Genomic DNA, 22,870 nt, shown 5'->3' with positions numbered 1-22,870 from the left:
CACGTGCGCACAGCGCACGCCGTCTCCTCAAATAGCTGACCCGCTGATCTGATACTGATGACCTATCCTAAGGATAGGTCATCAATATGAAAAAACTCGGAGAACCTCTTGAAGCTACCCCCAATACTGTGCCTGTTGTGCTCCCCCCCATGTCCACAAATACTATACTATACACCCAGACTGCCCTCATTGGTAATGATGCCCCCAATAGTGATAATACTCCCCAAGATAGCCCCCATTAGTAGCAATGCCCTCAATATTGCATCAAATAATAATAACTCCCCTACAGTACTCCAGTAGTAATAATATAACCATAATGCTCCCAGTGGCTCTAGTGTCCCTCTGTAATGGCCCCCACTAGTCCCAATATATAATGCTCCACCCATAGTGCCAGTATATATATAATGTTCCACCGTAGTGCCATAATGCTCTCCTACCCCTCATCCCTGGTGCCCCCAGCAGTGTGGACATTAAGTATTAAAAAAAAAAAAATGCCTCCCTCCTGTCCCCCTGTCGCTTTTTTCTGTGGCTTGTGTTGCTGTGTCCTGATGCATGCCGTCCCAATGACATCACCACTCCTGCTCCGGGTCTCATGTGATGACGTCATCATGCGAGACCCAGAGCAGGAGGTTGCAGTGATGTCATTGTGGCTTCTTGCTCTGTTCTAACGCCTCACAGGCTTGAGGCCTAGCGGCCTTAGGCATGTTAAGTTGGATCGCCATGAGTGCGCCCCCCTTTATGGGTAGCGAAGTGGCGCCCTAGGCGGATGACTACCCTCCCCTATCCATCGTCCCAGCCCTAATTCAGAGCACATTACTGCAGGAGTTATAACAGGAGAGGACTATAACTCCCAGCATGTCTAAGCCATTATTATTTAATATCAGAGCACATTACAAGAGGAGATATAAGAGAAGACTACAACTCTCAGCATGTCCAAGCAGTTATTATGTAATATCAGAGTACATTATAAGAGGAGGTATACAACTCCCAGCATATCCAGGGTGCTGTAATGTACCCTGATATTATATAATAATGGCCTGGACATGCTGAGAGTTGTAGTCCTCTCCTCTTATACCTCCTCTTGTAATGTACTCTGATATTACATAACAAGCTGGACATGCTGGGAGTTGTAGTCCTCTCCTCATACCTCCTCTTGTAATGTACTCTGATATTACATAACAGGATGTATAAGAGGAGAGGACTAAAACTCCCAGCATTTTCCTGGCACTTACATTGAATCCATACTTCTTCACATGCATGGCTGGTCTTCTTCTTCTTCAATCTTTTACTGCACTGCTGAGCTCCGCCTCCTGTTCTGGTCACATGATGATGAGGTCATCGCAGGTCCTTCATCCCCTCTTCTCTGCTGAGCTCCGCCTCCTGCATCTGACATTATGGCAGGTCCTGTCAGCACTAGGGTAATGATTTCTCTTATATGTGAGGGAGGAGACCGTACACTGCATTGTAAAGTGCAGCTCTTCAGCTGTCCGCCCGTTTGCTTCCTCAGATGTTCAGCACTGAAGCCCCTTAGATAATTGGGGCCCTGGGCAATTGCCTAGTTTGCCCACCCAATGCTGGCCCTGGGCATAGATATGGCATATCACTTGGATAAGCCATCAATGTCAGATAGATGCAGGTCCCACATCTAGGACCTGCTCCTATCTAGACAATGGGACCCCCAAATTGAAGAGCATGCCACGCATGGGTGGCGGGGTTAGGGTGACCACATTTCCAAACTGCCATTCAGGGACACCCGCCCCGGCCCCCCCGCACCCATGTCCACTCCCCAAAAAATATGATTTTTGATACTTTTTAAAAAAAATTAAGTCACTTAGTGACAGCGGCGTACTTTGTACTTACGCTGGCAAGTTCATTGCATCGAAGTTATGCTTGAGATTGCTATAAACATAACTGCCTGTGCATTGTGCAGTAATTTGTGATTGTGCCCTGCATTGTCATGCTTGGTATTTGAATTTAAATTTGATTTGATTTAAAACAAATTCACCCTGTTTAGTGTCCCCTCAGTTCTCTGTGTGTCTCCTTTATTAGTGTCCCCTCAGTTCTCTGTGTGTCCCCTTTATTAGTGTCCCCTCAGTTCTCTGTGTGTCTCCTTTATTAGTGTCCCCTCAGGTGTCTCTGTCTCCTTCATCAATGTCCTCTCAGTTCCATGTGTGTCACCTTTATTAGCGTCCCCTCTGTTCCCTGTGTCACCTTCATTACTGTTGTCTTAGCCCGGACTTACTAGCGGGAGCCGAGGTCAGGAGGACTCAGAGGAGGAGGAGGTCTTGGTCTGTGCCACTGCCGCGGTACTGGTAGGTGACGGTGAGTGACTCACTGCCTGCCCTGTACGAATCGATGCTGCTGCGCTGGCTCTCTCTGCTGCAAGAACCGCGGCGGCAGCTGGAGGAGGAGGAGGTGGGGGTGGAGTCGGAGCCGCAGAGAGAGCGGGACATGGTGACGTCACTGGTTGCTACACGCCAAGCGGGGGCAGCCGTAGCAACCAGTGATTTAGGATGAATTAATTACAACAGCACTGCGGCAGCAGCGGCAGTGAATGTTGCAGACTGGCAGGCAGTTGATTCCGGGACTCTCTATTGTCCCGGTTTGAAGGCTCCCGGGACACGGGACAAAAACGTAAATTACGGGATGATCCCGGGCAAACCGGGACACGTGGTCACACTAGGCGGGGTCTCCATTCATCGCTACGGAAATTTCAAAATTAGCCGAGCGAGTGTGCTCCCATAGTGGTGAATGGGCAGCGCACCATGCAAGTGTAGCCTCTTCTCCATTCACCACTATGGGACTGCCGGAAATAGCCGAGCCAGCACTCAGCTGTTTTCGGAACTCCCATAGTGATGAACAGAAGGTGGCTGCACATGCACAGCTTCTCTCTGTTCATTTCAGCGTCCCTGTTCTGGAGATAGGAGCAAGTCCCAGATGTAGGTCCCACACCTAGCTGGCATTGATGGCATATCCTAACAATTTGTCAAATAACACAGGTTGTAGTTACTAGATTTCTGGAGAAGGGTCATAGATCCAGGAAGTTTCTGCATAGAATCTCACCTAGCCCTGTCAATCAAGAAGGAGAGGAAGGGGCTGGCAGAGGATGCAGGAGAAGCAAGGGTGCAAAGAGTCCGCCCTTGGTGCACTTCACTGTTCATATGGATTAAAAGCACTTTTTTCTCCAGAATGAAGCAATGGAGAAAGGTATCATCACATTCAGGTGAGTTAGCCCTACAAGCAGTGTCATACCTCCAATGGAGGCAGACCACGCAACTGCTATGAGGACCGGCTGTGTACAAAAGGCTCCACTATCTAATTACACTTAATTCCGACTCCCATCCCAAGTCCCTGACTGGGGCTCAAGCCGTGCCCTCAGGCTCCCTGCTGCCCCTGTGGTGTGCTCACCCCTCCTCCCTGCCCAGGGCAACAATGGCTAGTGCTGCCTCCATCTGAGTCCCGATGAGCACTCTGTTCTGTCTCTCTGCTGGGCTGTTTAATTGGCATTAGTAGTGCTAGGAGAGCCTTCTGTTGATTGGCTTGCCTAGCGCCCAGCAGAGAAACTTTAATGAGCCATGCCGCGGGAGTCAGGACTTCATTGCTCTGCCAGCAAGTTGCAAGTGGTGGTGTGACCTGACCTGCACTACACAATCACCAGTCCTGTCCAGCCAGCTCTGTGAATATCCATGGGTAAACTGGCCATAGGCCCTACCGGAAAACTTCCTGGTGGACCAATGTCCAGAGGCCGCCTGAGACCGCATCACATCCTCCAACCGGCTGGCAGCCTCAGGTGCCCTCCAGAATCCTGAATTCAACTGTATTGTCATCCTGAGGCAACTGGAGTAGAAAGATAGAATGTGGCAGCTGGTGCTGGCCACTACAGAGGGGCAGCTTCTAGGGGGGTACATTTTGCTGCTGGGGCAATATTTTGTGCTGTATTGATATTTGGTTCTGCTGGAGCGGGATATTGTGCAGTAGTGTGGTATTGGGCTCTTCTGGATTTTGTGCAGCAATATGGTATTATTGGGCCTGCCTACTTGTATTGGCTCCGTCTTCTGTCAATTTGGACTTCCCTACCCCTGGGTTCACACCTGAGCGTTTTACAGCGCGTTCAAACGCGCTGTAAAACGCTCAACACGTGAAAACCAATGCTTCCCTATGGCCCTGGTTCACACTTGAGCGTTTTACAGCGTGTTTGAACGCGCTGTAAAACGCCCGACGCATAAACAAGTTCTTGAGCTTTTTTTGGGGCGTTTGAGCGCGTTTTGGCCATAGACTCATTGGACAACACTGCAGTCAATCACACAAACGCGCGTTTACTATTGCAAAAAACGCGCGTCTCAGAAACGCTCAGGTGTGAACCCAGGGTACAAGATAGGGGCCGCTTTTAGTATTTTCTAGGGCCACTTTAAGTTTCCAGTCCGCCCCTATGAATATCTGCCCTTGGCCCTGACTTCTGCGCTCTGCCACAGTGACAGCTGACTACAGCAGCAGTAAGTAAAGTCAGCACTGAAGTTTGAAAATAAAAGTTCATACAGGCTGGGCCTGGGAGGCTGTGGATGGGAGGATGATAGACCACACTATGGAAATAAAAATAAAAAGGCAACAGCGGCAGTTCATAGGGGGGGGGGGGTTATGGCACCCTATATAATAAGCAGCAGCAGACACAGTTCATGGGGGTATGGTACACTATATAATATGCAGCAGCAGACACAGTTCATCGAGGAGTTTTGGCACAATGTATAATAAACAGCAGGCAAAAGTCATGGGGGTTATGGTACATTATATAATACGCAGCAGCAGGCACAGTTTATAGAGGAGTTATAGCACACTATATAATAAGCAGCAGGCACAGGTCATGAGGGGTATGGCACACCATATAATAAGCAGCAGCGGGCACAGTTCATGGGGGGTATGGCACATTATATATTAAACAGCAGCAAGAACAGGACAAAGGAAGCACCAGGAGGGGGTAGTGGGAGGACCAAATTCAGATTCTTGCTACGGGGCCCGGTGACTTCTAAGTATGGTCTAGACCAGGGATGCTCAACCTGTGGCCCTCCAGCTGTTGTAAAACTACAACTCCCATCATGCCCTGCTGCAGGCTGATAGGTGTAAGCTGTCTGGGCATGCTGGGAGTTGTAGTTTTGCAACAGCTGCAGGGCCGCAGGTTGGGCATCCCTGGTCTAGACTACAAGAAATTGTGCTTGGTTTAGCAGCGAATGCACTGGTGACAGACTTCCTTTAAAAGATGATGACAAAAGTCAAAACTCATTCTAAGCATGCAATTATGATTGAGAGATGTGCACCAATGTGTGAGTGCCACTATAGTTATGACCTCATCAATATTCACGTTCTGCTTTATTGCCAGCCCTATGCAGAGAGCCGTCTGTGTTTTGTCATTTTAATGAATGTCCATAAGGACCATCTAAGCAGATCAATTACCAAAGACAAGTCATTCATCACTCCACCATCCAAAAACACTAATGTAAGGTCAACTGAAGCCTCAGTGAGAGGATGGGGGTTATTAGAGATCCATTTCAAGCACAAGGGTTTGCACCAGGTGATGTTTTAGTAAATGTTCCTTCTACCATGCCCGTAAATGAGAACAGTTTTTTACATTGATGGAGCCTTGCAGGATAAAAAAGGGTGAGGCTGGCAGTGTGTACATGGTGTTCGGATCGGTTGCTATAATTAGTCATGTAAAATGATGTTTCTGCTTTGACTCTCGAGAAGTAGTAGATAAAAAACATAAGGGGTGGAGCCTGACACATTTCCTGAAAAAAAATAAAACATATACATAACATTCTTTAAAGGGGGTGTCCCACATGAGATATTTTTACATTTTTTAAACCAGCTAGATCTGGATCTGGACACTGTTATGGGGGGATCTGTGGATGACGGACACTGTTATGGGGGGATCTGTGGATGACGGACACTGTTATGGGGGGATCTGTGGATGACGGACACTGTTATGGGGGATCTGTGGATGACGGACACTGTTATGGGGGGATCTGTGGATGACGGACACTGTTATGGGGGGATCTGTGGATGACGGACACTGTTATGGGGGATCTGTGGATGACGGACACTGTTATGGGGGGATCTGTGGATGACGGACACTGTTATGGGGGGGATCTGTGGATGACGGACACTGTTATGGGGGGGATCTGTGGATGACGAACACTGTTATGGGGGGATCTGTGGATGACGGACACTGTTATGGGGGGGATCTGTGGATGACAGACACTGTTATGGGGGGATCTGTGGATGACGGACACTGTTATGGGGGGATCTGTGGATGACGGACACTGTTATGGGGGGATCTGTGGATGACGGACACTGTTATGGGGGGGATCTGTGGATGACAGACACTGTTATGGGGGGATCTGTGGATGATGGACACTGTTATGGGGGGATCTGTGGATGACGGACACTGTTATGGGGAGATCTGTGGATGACGGACACTGTTATGGGGGATCTGTGGATGACGGACACTGTTACAGGGGGGATCTGTGGCTGGCACTGTTACAGGGGGGATCTGTGGCTGGTACTGTTACAGGGGGGATCTTATGGGGCGAAAAATACGGTATTCAATAAAATGTATGTGTAACGTCACCTGCTGTTAGTTTTTTTCCTTATTCCTCTGTTCACCTAGTGACATTTCTTGAGGTGGTCGCACGCGCTCAGTTCCATCCTTCAACTGACACCAGCCATATCTACTGTTAGAAGCTGTGACTGTTACAGGGAGAGAGCTGCAGCAGAAAGGACACACATCCTGAGCTGTGATAGGGAGAGAGCTGCAGCAAATGGACACACATCCTGAGCTGTGATAGGGAGAGAGCTGCAGCAGAAAGGACACACATCCTGAGCTGTGATAGGGAGAGAGCTGCAGCAGAAAGGACACACATCCTGAGCTGTGATAGGGAGAGAGCTGCAGCAGAAAGGACATGCCCCTGATAAAAGAACACGCCCCTGAGCTGTCAGCTTGAAATAAATCAAGCAGAGCAATTGGAGCAATGAGTGGGGAAGGTATCTGGATCCATGTGAGGTACACGGCTGGTTCTAGCTTTGTTAGAAAGAGATTGTCATGTTCTGTGTGATATTGGATTTTCTTTTTTTATGTTAATCATGGGATAAACCCTACCAGTTCCGTACATGTCTGTTTCATATGAAATGCCAGATCTTTTCTTAAAAACCCATGTTGTGATGTTCCTCTGTTATTCCTCCTGGAAATGTGTAGATAAATGTGTGTTATCATTCCCCTTCTCTTAGGGGGTGTTCCTATACAGTGTGATACTTTAAGGACTGATTAGACTATGTCAGACTGCCTAGGGACCCCCCCACCACCCAGTTGTCAATTTATTAATGGATTTCTAGGAGGAACAAAAGAGAAAAGATCTAAAAACCTATGAAAAGATGCTCTAGAATTGTTATTATGTCATTCAGTAAAACAGACATGCGGGGTTGGCTTTAATATATGCAGTTAAGAACACGTTCTTGGAGGGGTCTAGTATCACATGGATAGGTTGTCCATGTCATTAAAGTAAGAAGAGTCTGTCTATATAATATGTCCGCTCTTCCGACAACGTATCGAGCGATGGGCTGGGGTATTACCTGTGTAAAGCTTTGGTTATCCACAGTGTAGGTGATCCCTAAGGCTACTTTCACACTAGCGTTTAAGTTTTCCGGTATTGAGTTCGATCATAGGGGCTCAATACCGGAAAAAAACGCATCCGTTTTGTCACCTTTCATTGTCAATGGGGACAAAACTGAACTGAACAGAACGGAAGGCTCTAAAAGGCTTTCCGTTACGTTCCAATACCGGAGAGTAAACCGCAGCATGCTGCATTTTGCTTTCCGTCCTGAGATGCGGAGCAAGATGGATCCGGCATGAACCCCAATGTAAGTCAATGGGGACGGATCCGTTTTCTCTGCCACAATAGAAAACGGATCCGTCCTCCATTGATTTTCAATGGTGTTCATGACGGATGGGTTTTAGCTATGTTAGAGATAAGTTCATAACGGATGCAGATGGTTGCACTATCAGTAACGGAAGCCGGATCCAGCAAAAACGCTAGTGTGAAAGTAGCCAAACTGTGGCGGCTCTGCCTGAGCCTCCCCTGTGCCGCCGCTCAGGGCTGCAGACATCTGCCATCCGCTGAACTCGGACGCATAGCAAGCTCTTCACAAACAATGTCCTAAGCCCACCGCGCTTTCAGGAGCCCCGGGTCTACATTCAATAGGACTGAACGTTTAAATGCTTGTGGTAGGGAACAAAAAAAAACTAGGAAAACCGTTCCCCTAACTCCTTGAATATGCGCTATTGTATATTAATAGTGCCATTAGCCCGTCTCCAATTTAGCACATCAAAGCAGAACCTTCATCTCCTGCCGGTGGATTATAGGAACATGAGTGACATCTGTAATCTTATAGGTTTGCAATTTAGGAAATGCTTTTAAATCTTCCCATTAACCGAGGAGCAGTTCTTTAAGAAGCCAAGGATATAATGGCTCATTTAAAGCGCTATCTGAACTTCGACCCTTACAACGCTAAATACCCTTTTTTCGGATACTTGCTAATTGTTAGCAGCCATGTTTAGCATTCCTGGCCTATCATACAGGGTGCTGGATTTCAGCCAGTCACAGGGCAAGATTCTCACTAATGCCCTGGAATTCTTACTAATTAGCATATGATACATGTAAGCAAACGCAATATGTGACCTAAGGTTCAGAGGGCCAGATAGCATGGTACTGAACTGAGGTCGTCTGAAAATAATTAAAGGGGTTGTCCCACGAAATAAAATTATCTACAGTTTTCAAACCGGCACTTGGATCTGAATACTTTTGTAATTGCATGTCATAAAAAATGTAGTATAGCCACTGAACTATTCAATAAAATGTATTTGTATAGCGCCACCTGCTGGTTGTTTTTTTTCTTATTTCTTTTTCCGACTCACTGTGAGGGCCGCACATGCTCAGTTTCATCTTTTAAATAGGTTGTCCAAGTTATTTTTATTGATGACCTATCCTCAGGATAGCTCAATATCAGATGGGTGGGGGTCCAACACCCAGAACCCCCGCCGATCAGCTGGTTGAAGAGAAGGTGCGCGTCGGGCCAGCACTGCCTTCTCTTCATTGTTGCAACAGCAGCGGTGAGCAGGTGTAGTCACAAGAAGCCATCCTGTTCGCTTCTATAGGACCAGGGGCGTAGCTATAGGGACAGCAGGGAAAGCTGCTGCTTTAGGGCCGGAGCTCAGAAGGGGCCCACCCAGGAGGAGGACTAAAAGATTTTATTGTCAGGGTCCCCTCAGCAGTATTATACAGCGACTGCTGGGCCTCGCCTAAGAGGGATCTTAACTAGCTACAGGAATGGGGGTTGCACGGGAGAAGGGCGATACAATGAAGGGCATCCAAAAATTTGCTTTGGGCCCAGTCATTTCTAGATACGCCACTGTATGGGACAGCTCCTTCCTATAGACTTGAATAGGAACAAGCTGTCCCATTGAAATTAATGGGATGGCTTTTCGTAGTCAAACCTGCTCACGGCTGCGCTGATGTCCCAGGTGTCGGACCCCCACCAACCTAATATTGATGACCCTGACAACCCTTTTAAGTGCCTTCTGAGTTGTGATAAGGAGAGAGCTGCAGCAGAAAGGACACAACCCCTGAGCTGTGACAGACAGAGCGCTGCAGTAGAAAAGACATGACCCCATAGCTGTGATAGAGAGAGCTGCAGCAGAAAGGACACCCCCCCATAGCTGTGATAGAGAGAGCTGCAGCGGAAAGGACACATCCCCATAGCTGTGATAGAGAGAGTGCTGCAGCAGAAAGGACACAACCCCTGAGCTGTGATAGAGAGAGAGCTGCAGTAGAAAAGACATGACCCCATAGCTGTGATAGAGAGAGCTGCAGCAGAAAGGACACAACCATTGAGCTGTGATAGACAGAGCGCTGCAGTAGAAAAGACATGACCCCATAGCTGTGATAGAGAGAGTTGCAGCAGAAAGGACACACCCCCATAGCTGTGATAGAGAGAGCTGCAGCAGAAAGGACACATCCCCATAGCTGTGATAGAGAGAGTGCTGCAGCAGAAAGGACACAACCCCTGAGCTGTGATAGAGAGAGAGCTGCAGTAGAAAAGACATGACCCCATAGCTGTGATAGAGAGAGCTGCAGCAGAAAGGACACACCCCCATAGCTGTGATAGAGAGCGCTGCAGCAGAAAAGACACACCCCCATCGCTGTGATAGAGAGAGTGCTGCAGAAAAGACATGACCCATGAGCTGCAAGCTTGATATAAAACTAGCAGATCAATTGGAGCAATGAATCCAAGGTCCTAGCTTTGTTACAAAAAAATGGACGTGTGCTATATGATATCTGATTTTTAGTGTTGGGCACGAATATACGAATTGCAAATTTTTATCGTGAATATCGCCACTTTGAGAATTCGCGAAGATTTAGAATATGGTGCTATATATTCGTATTTGCGAATATTCTAGATTTTTTTTTCATCTGAACCCATGATCCCTCCCTGCTTCTTGCTTGTGGGCCAATAAGAAGGCTGCAATGTCTTTGTCTGAGCTTAGTAACCTCCCTTCTTGCTTGTGGGCCAATAAGAAGGCTGCAATGTCTTTGTCTGAGCTTAGTAACCTCCCTTCTTGCTTGTGGGCCAATAAGAAGGCTGCAATGTCTTTGTCTGAACTTAGCAACATCCCTAGCAACCAATAGGAAAGTTGCCTGCCCCTTACTATATAAGAACCTCCCCAGCAGCCATTTTCTGTAGTTTTATGGAGTTGTGAGAGAGACAGCAGTGTCATTGCTGAGCTCTGTGCTTTCCACTCATTACATTAGATAGTTATTTAGCTTATATGTATAATACAGATAGTGGGAGATAGTCAGTGTAGGTTAGATAGTGATATAGTGTAGGTGACAGGTTCCAGTGCAGGGTGTTAGGTAGTGTGATAGGTTCTGCTGTCCATACATACATGCTACAGACATAGTGCTGTGATGTCACAACAATACTTAGTGCCCCAATCAGTAATATGTAGTCAGACCTGCTAAAATGTGAAGTTGCATGTATTGCGCCAAAATATGCGCATCATTAATTGCCGATTAGCGCAATCGTGAATATATTGGAGCACTCTATCTGCATATATAGCTATTGTAATGTTCTGCCGTGCCAACCATGTTCTCCAGTCTGAGGAAACTTCTAGCAGCTTGAAAAATGTAGCAAAAGTGACCCACGTCTGTATTGCGCACGTAATGCCTGCATATTACATTGCCGATTTTCACAATCAAGAAAATAATAGCGAATTTGCAAATTTATGACAAATATTTGCGAAATATCACGAAATCTAATATTGCCCCTGCCGCTCATCACTACAGATTTTCAATTTTTAAATGAATCATGGGATCGTTACAATAAAAACATAGGAAAGCCTACAAAAATGATCCAGTACTACTCCTGGGTATGAATGTAAGGCTTCTTGTGAAGGACAGGGAAAGCGCTGATAGGGCCATGCCCAACCAAGAGGATCATACAAGTTGTAAAGACACGTAGCCATCATCTCAGAGCAGACTTCTATTGACTGTGACTGATGTGTGACAGTCGGGAGAAAATAACAGCGCGTCTCCAAGGCCTTATTCACACATCCATGTCAGTGTTTTATCCATGAAGTTGCTCATAAAGGGTCCATTTTTTGATCCGTTTGTCGGTTTCTTATCTATCTCTGTGTCACCCGTTTACCACATTCACTGCTTGGCTGAAAAATGACTTCCAAAGCATCTCCAACCAATGGTGAGTGAAAACCAATGCCATCCAATGTCAGTGGTTTTCATAAACCCGTAGATTTTAGTGGGCGCATTTGATCTATAACATGGACCAAAGTAATGCATGTCTCCATTGTATTCCCACTGGCGTGAATAAATACATTCAGAGCACTGACCATATGGTGGATTTTGCCTCTGCAACATCCACCGCATACTCCACTGCAGAATCTGCAGCGGTTTTTCACGCTGAATGCTGTGGACCCGCTCCCGTTGGAGCTAAACTGTGATTGGACTGTGAGCGACTTTCGGCAGCGTCTGTCTGGATATCACGCCACAAAGGTACATGTACCATCTTGGCACAGTTGTGGCTTTAAACACTTTGTGGTGGACACCATGTGGCATTTAGGCGCATAATCTGTATGAACGGGCCCTAAAATCCGTGTATAAGTAAGTGTGTTGTCCATGGAGAACATGGAAAGCTCACGTTCCTGATAACGTTGGGTAGACGTTTAGATTCACTTTGTCCACATCTCCGTCAAGCAGATGTCACCGGATTTGGAATTGCTGGATTCTCTAGTTCAACTCCGGATCCCCATTGACTATAATAGGTCTGGTGGTGATTCCGCCTCTTTCCCACATAAATGCCGGGTTTTGGCCAGACAAAAACGTTGCATGCAACATTTTTTGTCTGGCCGACAGCGGACATTTGTGCCGGATTGGACAGCAGGATCTGTTGATGGAGATGGGAATGATGCCTCACCTGGGTGGGTTGTGTGGTGATATCTGGCACAGCTCAATAGGCATATCAAGTCATCTAGATTCTGAAACTTTCTCTGCCTTATGGATCTTCCATTGAATATGACCAATACCAATTTGGAAACTGTGGCTGCGGACTTCAACTGGTTTATAAGAATGAAAAACAAAGAAATATAAGACACCAGGGCCACGCATTTCAGCACTAGACCGATGCCTTCATCAGGATCATTTCAGCCTGATGAAGACCCTGGTCCAGTGCTGAAACGTGAAGCCTCTATGTCTTACACTTTTACATGGTTTGCCATGCTTTCTTAACTAGTATAAGTCTTCTTTTCAGGGTTGCCAACCAGAATTTTTCTTTTTTCTGGACAACTTATCCCAAAATCATGGACATCCAACATTTTTTACAGACAAATTGGAAAATCATAATAAATAATGAAGATTATAAGTAATACATGTCTAAAGCTCAATATACTGCTAAGAACTCATTACTAGCATTTACTGGGAGCTGTAAAATGGTGATAATTACCACCAAAATAATTTTGTCAAGGACCTCAAGCCTCATAAAAATCACGGTCACATCATGGACAGAGGTAAAAAGTTGCCTATTTCTACAGACTGCCCAGAAATTTCTGGACGGTTGACAACCCTGCTTCTTTTATGGAAGAGGAACATGACAGCGCTCTAGAAGAGAAGCCATTTTCCTACATTTTTCTGCAACAACACCACTTGCTTTGTAGCCTTGGCTTAAAAGATGACCTGGGACTGGCAGACAGCTACCCAGACAGGTGCCACTTTGTTTCTCCCACCTCCTGCTCCTAGGTATTTGTGTATTGGCACCGTAATCATGGCTTTATACGCCAGCTGCAGGGGACGTGTCATCAGCAGAGAGTTTCATTTTTTGGTTTGATGCGTTAAATACCATAATTATCCAAAATGATGGCTTTGATATTTAAGGCCGGCAATTTTTAGGTCTGAGCTAGGCAAGGCGGATGGTATGTTCTGCTGTCAATGTTTACTGTAGACAGGCGCAGTGCAGGTTTAAGGGTCGCTCTTCAGCCAATTTAAATAGAAATAGTCTCCGTCCCTTTGTGGAGTTGATTGGCTGCTCAAATGAAGCTCTGTGCGAAGTGAAAGATAAAGCGGTGCAGGGGTGCACCTAGCCTTTCTGCTGCCTGAGGGGGGAATTAAAATTGCACCCCCCCCCCCCATGCCAATTTCTTAACTTAAACCCTTTGCCACAATGAAAGCGCTCATTGCCCGTGGCCCTTCTGCTGCCCCTTCCTGGTGCTGCCTGAGACGATCGCCTCACCTGGCCTCATTGCTGGTGCACCCCTGAAGCAGTGGCAAAGGTAGATGACGTGAGTGGGCTCCAGCAAATATCCTGTATTACTGATCCACGTGGCACCGATCTGTCACATGGCACCCACAGAATTCTGTGGACCCAAATTGTACCCTTCATTTTACACAGAGGCAAAGAGAGCAGAAGACCTCATAATACAAGAGTCTTCAACTTCTAGCACTCCAGCCAGTGTCGGACTGGGGTACCTAGGGCCCACCGAACTGATACATTCAAATATAATAATCTAACAAGTTTTTATATGAACATAGTCTGGTTGAGGGGCTGTACATTGAATATATGTATGTAGTGCAGTAAGTCTACTGTGTTATGGCCACTTGTGCAAGGGGTGGGAGACTAGGGGCCCACCGGGGGATTCACCTGTACCCCTGTGGGCCAGTCCGAGCTTGACTCCAGCTGTTGTAAAACTGCAACTCCCAGCATGCTCCATTCAATTCTATGAGAATTCCGAGAACAACCAAGCAAGTGTGCATGCTGGGAGTTGTAGTTTTACAACAGTGCGAGTACCAGAGGTTGCTGATCCCTGCCCTACTGCAGCAAATGCACTGTCCATGGGTGCACAATAGGGAAATAGGGACTCGCTGTATTGTGGTGGTCATGAGCCCTAAGTCTGGCAATGTTATGGATTCACGGAGTGTCTTTGTGACTAGCTCTCATGGGTGCAGTTGGCTATTTTGGGGTTAATGTATGGGCTGTAATCCGGAAGTGCACTGCTGCCCTTGTTACCTTAAAGGGGCTCTCCAGGATTAACAAATACAAGGCAGTTTTTTTTCCCCAAAAAAAATTGCGCCACACCTGTCCACAGGTTGTATGTGGTATTACAGCTCAGATCCATTACTTTCCAAACCAGTCACAAACTATAGATCAGGGGTAGGCAACCTCCGACACTACAGCTGTCATGAAACTACAACTCCCAGCATGCATACTTGCTCTGTTCTTCTCTGAACTCCCATAATAATCAGTGGAGCATGCTGAGAATTGTAGTTCCACAACAGCTGGAGTGCCGAAGATTGCTGACCCCTGCTATAGATGTTTGTGGTGCTTTTTCTGATAATGACATCATCGCGCCGGCCTCTGATTGGCTGTGGGCACCAATGCTTGCAGCCTATCAGAGGAACAGGGAAGGGAGACGCCTCTACCCCGCCACAGCATCCAACTCTATGGCTGTCCTGAAGATGGCTATACAGTGGATATACAGAGATGAGAGCTTCCACAATGGATGCACTCATTTCCCACTTCCCTGCGGCCGCCTCCACAACCCCCCACTTATCTCCAGGGCCGGGCCGTCCGAGACGATCACCTCCCCTAATTGGCGGTGTGGTCATTAAAAAAAATCATAAAAAAATCGGACTGCTTCTAGGGGGGGTCCAGACCCGTTGTGAGTGTGTGCATGGAACCATACCTTTTATTTCTTGACCGGATGCTGCATCTCAGAGAAAGAAGTATTTTTATTCATAATAGGTAAATGAGCTATTAAGAGCTCCAAGGCCAGGTCCAAGGAGGAGATGGAGGGACTGGCAGAGGAAAGCCAAGGAGCGATGGTGCCCCGAGGGGCTCGGGTCCTTAAAATGAACAAGACTCATTGCTTTGGCGATGCAGCATCAGATCGTGGAATGAAAGGTATGGTTACATTAGGCTGAGCCGCTCCTAGCAGGCATTGTGCTTGATTTAAAAGTGAGATTGCTGCTGATAGACGCCTTTTACGCACATCTGCAGTCGAAGGTAAGTGGAGGTTTGAAAATCTCACATTATTCACTGTAATTCCTTACATTCTTCTGTGACAAGGGTGGAAACATTAGCTTTTTTTCACTGAAGAAAGCACAAACATTCTCATATAAATGCATAAAGTTGTATGAGGATAAAGGAGGTGCTCACAAAGCCCCTAACCACGACTGCAGTCAGTAATATTCCCAAGGTAGATGCAAGAAGGGCAGCATTTTCCTTGCCTGACTTAAAGGGGTTATCTATTCTCGGGATAAGTCATCAATACCAGATCAGCAGGAGTTTGACACCCGGGACCCCCGCCAATCAGCTGTTAGAAGAGTCTGGCGCTCCGTGAGCGCCACATTCTCTTCCTAGGCCATATGACGTCACTGTACATCGGTCACATGGCCCAGCTTCAGATCAGCCCCATTCAAGTCAATGGGGCTGAGCTGCAATACCGAGCACTGCCGCTATACGATGTATGGTACTGCCGGGAGCCGACTGTGCTCACCAGAGCTCCAGGACTTGGATCCACACCATTGTGATAATGATGACCGATCCTGAGGATAGGTCCTCATTAGCAATTCCCCTTTGAAGGGCCTATTAGACTGCATGATTATGGGCAAATTATCAGGAACAAGCGCTCGTTTGTGAGAACTGCCTCCTATAATCGAGCAGCCGATGAACAAGCATCAGGATGAAAGATGGCCGATTATCGGCAGCACTTCTCTCAGTGTAATCAGGGATGTGTTGCCGATAATGAAGTGAATGGGGGAGAGGGGGGCGGTCTATGGTAGCAATCCCTCCTGTCTAATCAGGCCACCGCAAGCGAGCGCTGATGGATGCGCCTTCATCCGTTGGTGCTCTCCCTGCCGAAGATCGGGCAGTGTAATCGTGGGTGGATTAGGAACTTAAAGTGGCCCCATGTTGTAGGCGGGGGAACACAAGTAGGCAGGGACAATAGAGGAAGGCAGGGCCTGCATTGCTGTAGTGCAGCACAAAGTACCACCCTAGCAGAACCAAAAACCGCAGTGCAGCACAAAATATGGCTGCCCTCACCACAGTATTCATCTTTATCACCATCCTGAGGCCGGTAATACAGTTGAGTTCAGGAGGACACCTATGAACGCCAGCCAGGTGCATAAGTATCTGATTCCCTGTGGGGGCTATGGCCGGTCTGCCCCCGAGTGTAATACCGCCACTGCAGTAAGTCTTTGCACACCACTTTAGCAGTGTATTCTTACAGTATGTGTCAGGACTCAATGCCGGAAAGGGTGTGGCCACCAATACAGTATTATTCCCACTGTATGGGGTAGCACAGCAGACTGCACTATTCCAGAAAGTGGAATTAATTTTTTATATTTTTTTACATAGGCACCTCTGGGTGACAGATGTCATTCAATTAAATGTATGCATCTGAGATTTCAATCAGCAGATCAGTGTAGAAAGAGCCTGACCTCTGTCCTTGACTTCACTATTACATATAGCTACACTGCACATGGTGTTGATGGGGGGTTGAACAGGACATCAGAGACCACAAGTTGCCTAAAGATTTAGAACAATACCATAATCCCGAAATTCTAGTTGTAACATAAAAATGTATCCAAAATATACAAATGTGGATATCTCATCCTATAAGTCTGGTCCATAAAAGTAGGAATCCAAAGTTTTATGTTGAAAGCTTCAGATGCTCCATTATGGTATACGTCCGATGTAGTGTGCTATAGGGCACGCAAAGCTTTTATGACAAATGCGTGCAAACTGGTGTCTGTTTTCGATATATATGTTTAAAGGGGGTTCCAGGAGTAGTATATAGTTTCCTCAGGATAGACCGCTAATATCTGATCAGTGGGGTTCAGACAAGGCCACCAATTAGCTGTTTGAGTAGGTTGTGGCCTCCTCACTGCATATCAATCTGCACTTGGGCCATGAGACCAATAAACATGACCTTCAAAGGCCTAGAAAAAGGCAGCGGGCTCTTCAAACAGCTGATCAGCGGGGATGCTGGGAGACAGACCCTAGTCGATCAGATATTGATGACCTATTCTGAGGATAGGTTATTAATATTTTAATGTTCACATCTGAAAGGCTTTCTTTCTAAGATACTGAAGACTTCTATCATGAAGCATGTATATGTTAAAGTATACAATTTTGGGGGAGATTTATCAAAAGTGGTGTAAATTAGAACTGGCTTAGCTGTCCATATCAACCAATCACATTCCACCATTAAATTTTGAGAGCTTCTTTGGACAATGAAAGGTGGAAGATACAAGCTACTAACCCAGTTCTACTTAAAGTCAATGGCAATTTGATTCAAATTGATGGTTATACGTTTGTAAACTGTCTGAAAAATGGTCCCCAAAAAAAAAAAAATACATAAAAAACACCCCAAAAACTTTTTTTTATTATGTTTTTTTTTATTAGCAAATGCACTGTTAAGAAAATCTTAGGCTTCGTCCAAATGGTCATATTACAGACCCATGTTGCACAGATTTGTAGTAAGGCACCTATACAAATCTATAGACCCATACAGTGCCTATTTATTTGTCCACATCTTACAGTGACTTTGCTGTGTGCCTAAGGCTACGTCCACATCTGCTTTACAGTATTTCCATAGTCTGTACCGGCGGAGGAGCAATAGCCAGTAGAGATGAGCGAATTTCATGTTGTGAAATTTGTTCATGCTTCGTTTGGTGGTAAAAGCAGAATTGCGTTATGGGTTCCGTTACCACGGGCCAGAACGCAATTCTATGACGTAAAGCCTTTAGAGCCATTCCATTTATCATTCCGTCATAATAGAAGTCTAAGGTCTGCATAACAGATCTGTCCTGTTTCCGTTATGCAGGAGAGGACTCCCCTGCATAACGGAAACGGACCGGATACGTTTTGTAGCCCATAGACTTCTATTATGACGGAATAAAGAACAGAATGCCTCTAAAGGCATTCCGTCATAGAATTGCATTCTGGCCCGTGGTAACGGAACCCATAACGCAATTCTGCTTTTACCACCAAAGGAAGCGTGAATGAATTTCAAAATATGAACTTCGCTCATCTCTTATAGCCAGACACTGCCGAATCCTCACTGCCAGAAACCCGATGGATCCCATTATAGTAAATAAGTATCTGGTGGACCCAGGTGGTGTCCGATTATGCTGGATACAGTAATTCTGATCCTCTGCCAGCGCCGACTACTGGAATATTGTAATGCAGAGAACCTAGCCTAAGCCTTTGCATTTAGGAATACTTGATTTTTTTTTGCAGCTTTTGCAATTTACATCTTGTATTAGAAGGATGAAGACATTTGTTTTTGTTGGAAAAGGCAAAAAATACTGGAGGATATTGTTATGTGACAGTCACTTAGGTAACCAGTAAGAACTAAACAACTGTGAGTGTGCTGGTTGTAGAGACCTCCCAATAAAAGCAATACGATAGAGGACATCCAAACATCTACTTGGTCCAGTCTACAAGTTACCTTACATGATCGGATTACTTTCATAGGACCTAACCCTTATAGACCTATGCCGATATGGTGTTATACATTTAGTCTGAATTCACACTCATGTGAAACTGGCCTTTCATTCAAATACTCTAAGGTAGCATCTCTTTCTTCCTTACAGGGGTTGTCATCCCTCCATGGACATCCCTCCATTTTCACCCCGGCAGCCCCCCTGACATGGGCATCGGAGCAGTTTATTCTCCGATGGTCTCTTTTGCCCTGCGCTAAATCGCGCAGGGCAAAGGCATTTTTTGGAGACCCGGTGACGTACCGGGGCTCTCCATGGGGCTGCCAGTAAGCCTGGTGACGTCACTGGCACTGATGGGCGGGATTTAGCGCTGCCCTAGCCAGTAAAACGGCTAGGGCAGCACTAAAGCCCGCCCATCAGAGACGGTGACGTCACCGAACACACTGCTGAGTGGAAGTTTCCGCCCGGCAGTGTGTTATTGAAAACAAAAGAGCCTGTGCCCTGTGCGATTTAGCGCAGGGCAAGGGAGCGCATCGGAGCATGAGATGCTCCGATGCTAGCCTCAGGGGGGCTGCCTGGGTGAAAAGAAGGGTATGACCGGGGTCAGCTCTGAACCCGGACAACCCATTTAAAGCGATTTACCCACCATGGAGGTTAAACTTATGGGCCCACACTTTTCAAGTTCACTTTTTGGCTCCTTTTTGGATATTGGCCCCACATTTGCTATGCACCAGTCCTGTGAAATACATTAGAAATCATGGTCTGTTACCTTACTTAAGTCCCTTACAACACTGGGGTGTATCTCATTTGTAGCCAGTGATGGGTCTATTTGAAACTTTTTAAGCTAGCACAGCACTTCTTTCTAGAATAGACAGGTAATTTGAAGGGAGGTATGCTTTGTTCCTCTGTATTTTATTTGACATTTCCTGCAAAATGTGAAGCCAGAGCAATCAAGTACTGTACATTCATTCTTCGTGAAAAGCAGAACACAATGAGGAATGGAAATAGTATGTTTGGTTGATTATTCCTACGAACCAAAAAGGGTTATTTTTTGGTATGATGGAAAATTTAGGAAGTCTTCCCACAACTGCTTCTATTGAAAACCAAGGTGATGTCGGATTTAAATGAACATTTTTACATGTGGTTTTCCTGCTTCATTTCTGACAATGAAGAAAATTTGAAAACTACAAACATATGGTAGAATATGCTAGACCACTGCTAGTTCTAGGTGACAGCGTGTGAACACTACTTTATAGAAGAAGAAAAAAAAAAAAAAAAAAAAAAAAAAAAAAAAGCCCTGTCCACCCTTATAATATTTGGACAGGCGTTCCAGATTTTATAAAAGATTTCATCCATTTCAATGGGGAAAATCCATAGCAGAAATAATAGAAATGTTTTTGGTTGCGGACTGGGTTTCGTCAGACCTCTATTCATTTACGTTGTACTGTACAGTGTTCGAAAAAATAGGATTAATGATTCCACTACGAATCTGAAATGTGTGAACTCAGTCTAAAGTTGTAAACGAAGCCTATGATAGACCAGAGAGATTAGACCCTCTGATATAGGGTTGTTTCGGGTATCGAACTTTTGATACCCAATTGATACTTTTGTCCCGGTATCAATACGATACCAGGATTTGTCTTTTAATCGATACTAGGCTATGCTACTGCACAGCCCAGAATCAGAGAATATGAATCCCGCTGCTCTCAGCGTGCACCATGTTCCCTCAACAGCATGGGAAAGAAGGAAGCAGTCTCTCCCTCCCCCCTGTGCTGCTGCCTCCAATGAGAGCGCAGAGGGGCGGAGGAGGGGAGGGGCTGTGGCCACTGCGCCACCAATGATAACTAACGTTTAATACATTACAAATGCAGGCGGCAGAAACACATTGCCGGCACCCTGCCTCTGACAGGGCGCTGCGATCCGTGTCAATTCGCACCTGAGGGGTTAACTGCCGCTGATCGCAGCGCCGTGTTAGAGGTCGGGTGCAATGTGTTTCTGCCGCCACCTGCATTTGCATATTAAATGTTAATTATCATTGGTGGCGCCCCCCCCCCCCAGTATTAAAAACATTGGTGGCAGTGGCCACAGAGTACCCTCACCTCCTCTCATTGATGGCAGTGGCAGCTTCTGTTCGGAGCCCCAGCAGTGTAATCCTGGGGCTCCAATCAATTACCATGGCAGCCAGGACGCTACTGAAGCCTTCCATGGTAATCTCCCTGCTGCTGTGTGCACTATACACAGGGCAGCAGGGAGAGTGTGAAGTTCTATTCACCCTAATAGAGCTCTATCGGGGTGAACAGGACAAGGAATTAAAAGATCCCAGGTTCTAGCCCCTAAGGGGGAAAAAGGTTATTAAATAAATAAATAAAAAACACACCAAAATATCAAGTATAAATCACACCCTTTCCCAATTTTACATATAAAATATATAAACAATAAAATATTTCATATCGCCATGTCCAAAAAGTCCAAACTATTAAAAAAATCTCTCCTATGTGGTGAACGCCGTAAAAGAAAAAAAGAAAAGAAAAACTGCGATTCGCCAATTTTTTTTGTCACCTTGTCCCCCCAAAAAATAGGATAGGACTGTTCGATTATGGGACGGACGTCCCATAAAATGCGGAATGCACTTGGCTTTTTTTTTAGTTTTCTTTTTTTCGCAGGGTATTGAATGGTATCGAGTATCGCAATGCTTTTTTATGGTACGGAAACTGAATCAAAATTTTGGTATCAAAGCAACTCTACTCGGATATAGTCCATACATATTTAGAGAGTACCTTTCACTACTTCTGACATGTCTGTTTTCATAGATTCCTGCATTCCCCGTGTAATAACAGTTCTGGAGCATCTCTTCTTATGGCTCTATGTTGTACCATTCCTTTATTATTTCTACTAGAAGTTATGAATGAATTGCTAGCAGTCTGCAGTAAGGGTACAGAGGGGAGGTAACCAGTTGGGGGGCTGTACCTGCACAGTCTGAAAATGGCAGCACTGATTGGATAGAGCGAGTCTGGGTAGGGACACGCCCCCAACTGGTTACCTCCCCTCTGTACCCTGACTGAAGGCTAATAGCAATTCATACATAACTTCAAGTACAACATACAGACAGAAGAATAGATTCTCCAGAATTGTTATAACATGGGGAATGCATGGAGCTATTAAAACAGACATGTCAGGAGTGGTGAAAGGTCCTCTTTAAGAGGCCTGATCCCCACCAGATCCCATTATAGTGAAGGGGGAAAAAGTGGCTATGCTGGATAACGGGAACTTCGGCAGTCTGTTCCTCCGCGGGAGTTCACAACGCAGATGTGAATGCAGCCTTAATTAAAAGGACAATCTGATTAAGTAAATAAAAGCATAATGAAAAGTTATCCAACTTTCTAATAACCCAGTCCTAATCACTTCCAAGATCTCTGCTCACCATTACAGACTGTAAACATTCATGACTTCAGTTCAAATGAAAAAAACCTGCCCCGAATCTCTGACTTCGTTAGGAAAAACAAAAACAAAAAAACTTAAAGGGGTATTCCAGTTAAGGTGGATTTAGACTGTCCGATTTTCGGGCAGATTATCGGAAACGCGTGTTCCTGTGAATGCTCCTTCCTGATAATCTGCACATCTAAATGTGTCGCCATTCACCCGATGAAAGAGCTAAACAATTGTTCATCAGGTGATCCTGTCATTTGTGTAGGCACTCCAATAATTGTTTCTGGGCAGCAGATCGTGCGGTCTAAACAGCGATCTGCAACCCAGAAAAAATGATTCTGTATGGGGAGGAGGGATCGCTATAGCCATCCCTCATCCTCATACTGCGC

This window comes from Bufo gargarizans, chromosome 7, assembly GCF_014858855.1.
Source record: "Bufo gargarizans isolate SCDJY-AF-19 chromosome 7, ASM1485885v1, whole genome shotgun sequence".
NCBI lineage: Eukaryota > Metazoa > Chordata > Amphibia > Anura > Bufonidae > Bufo > Bufo gargarizans.
This window is presented reverse-complemented; position numbering follows the sequence as displayed.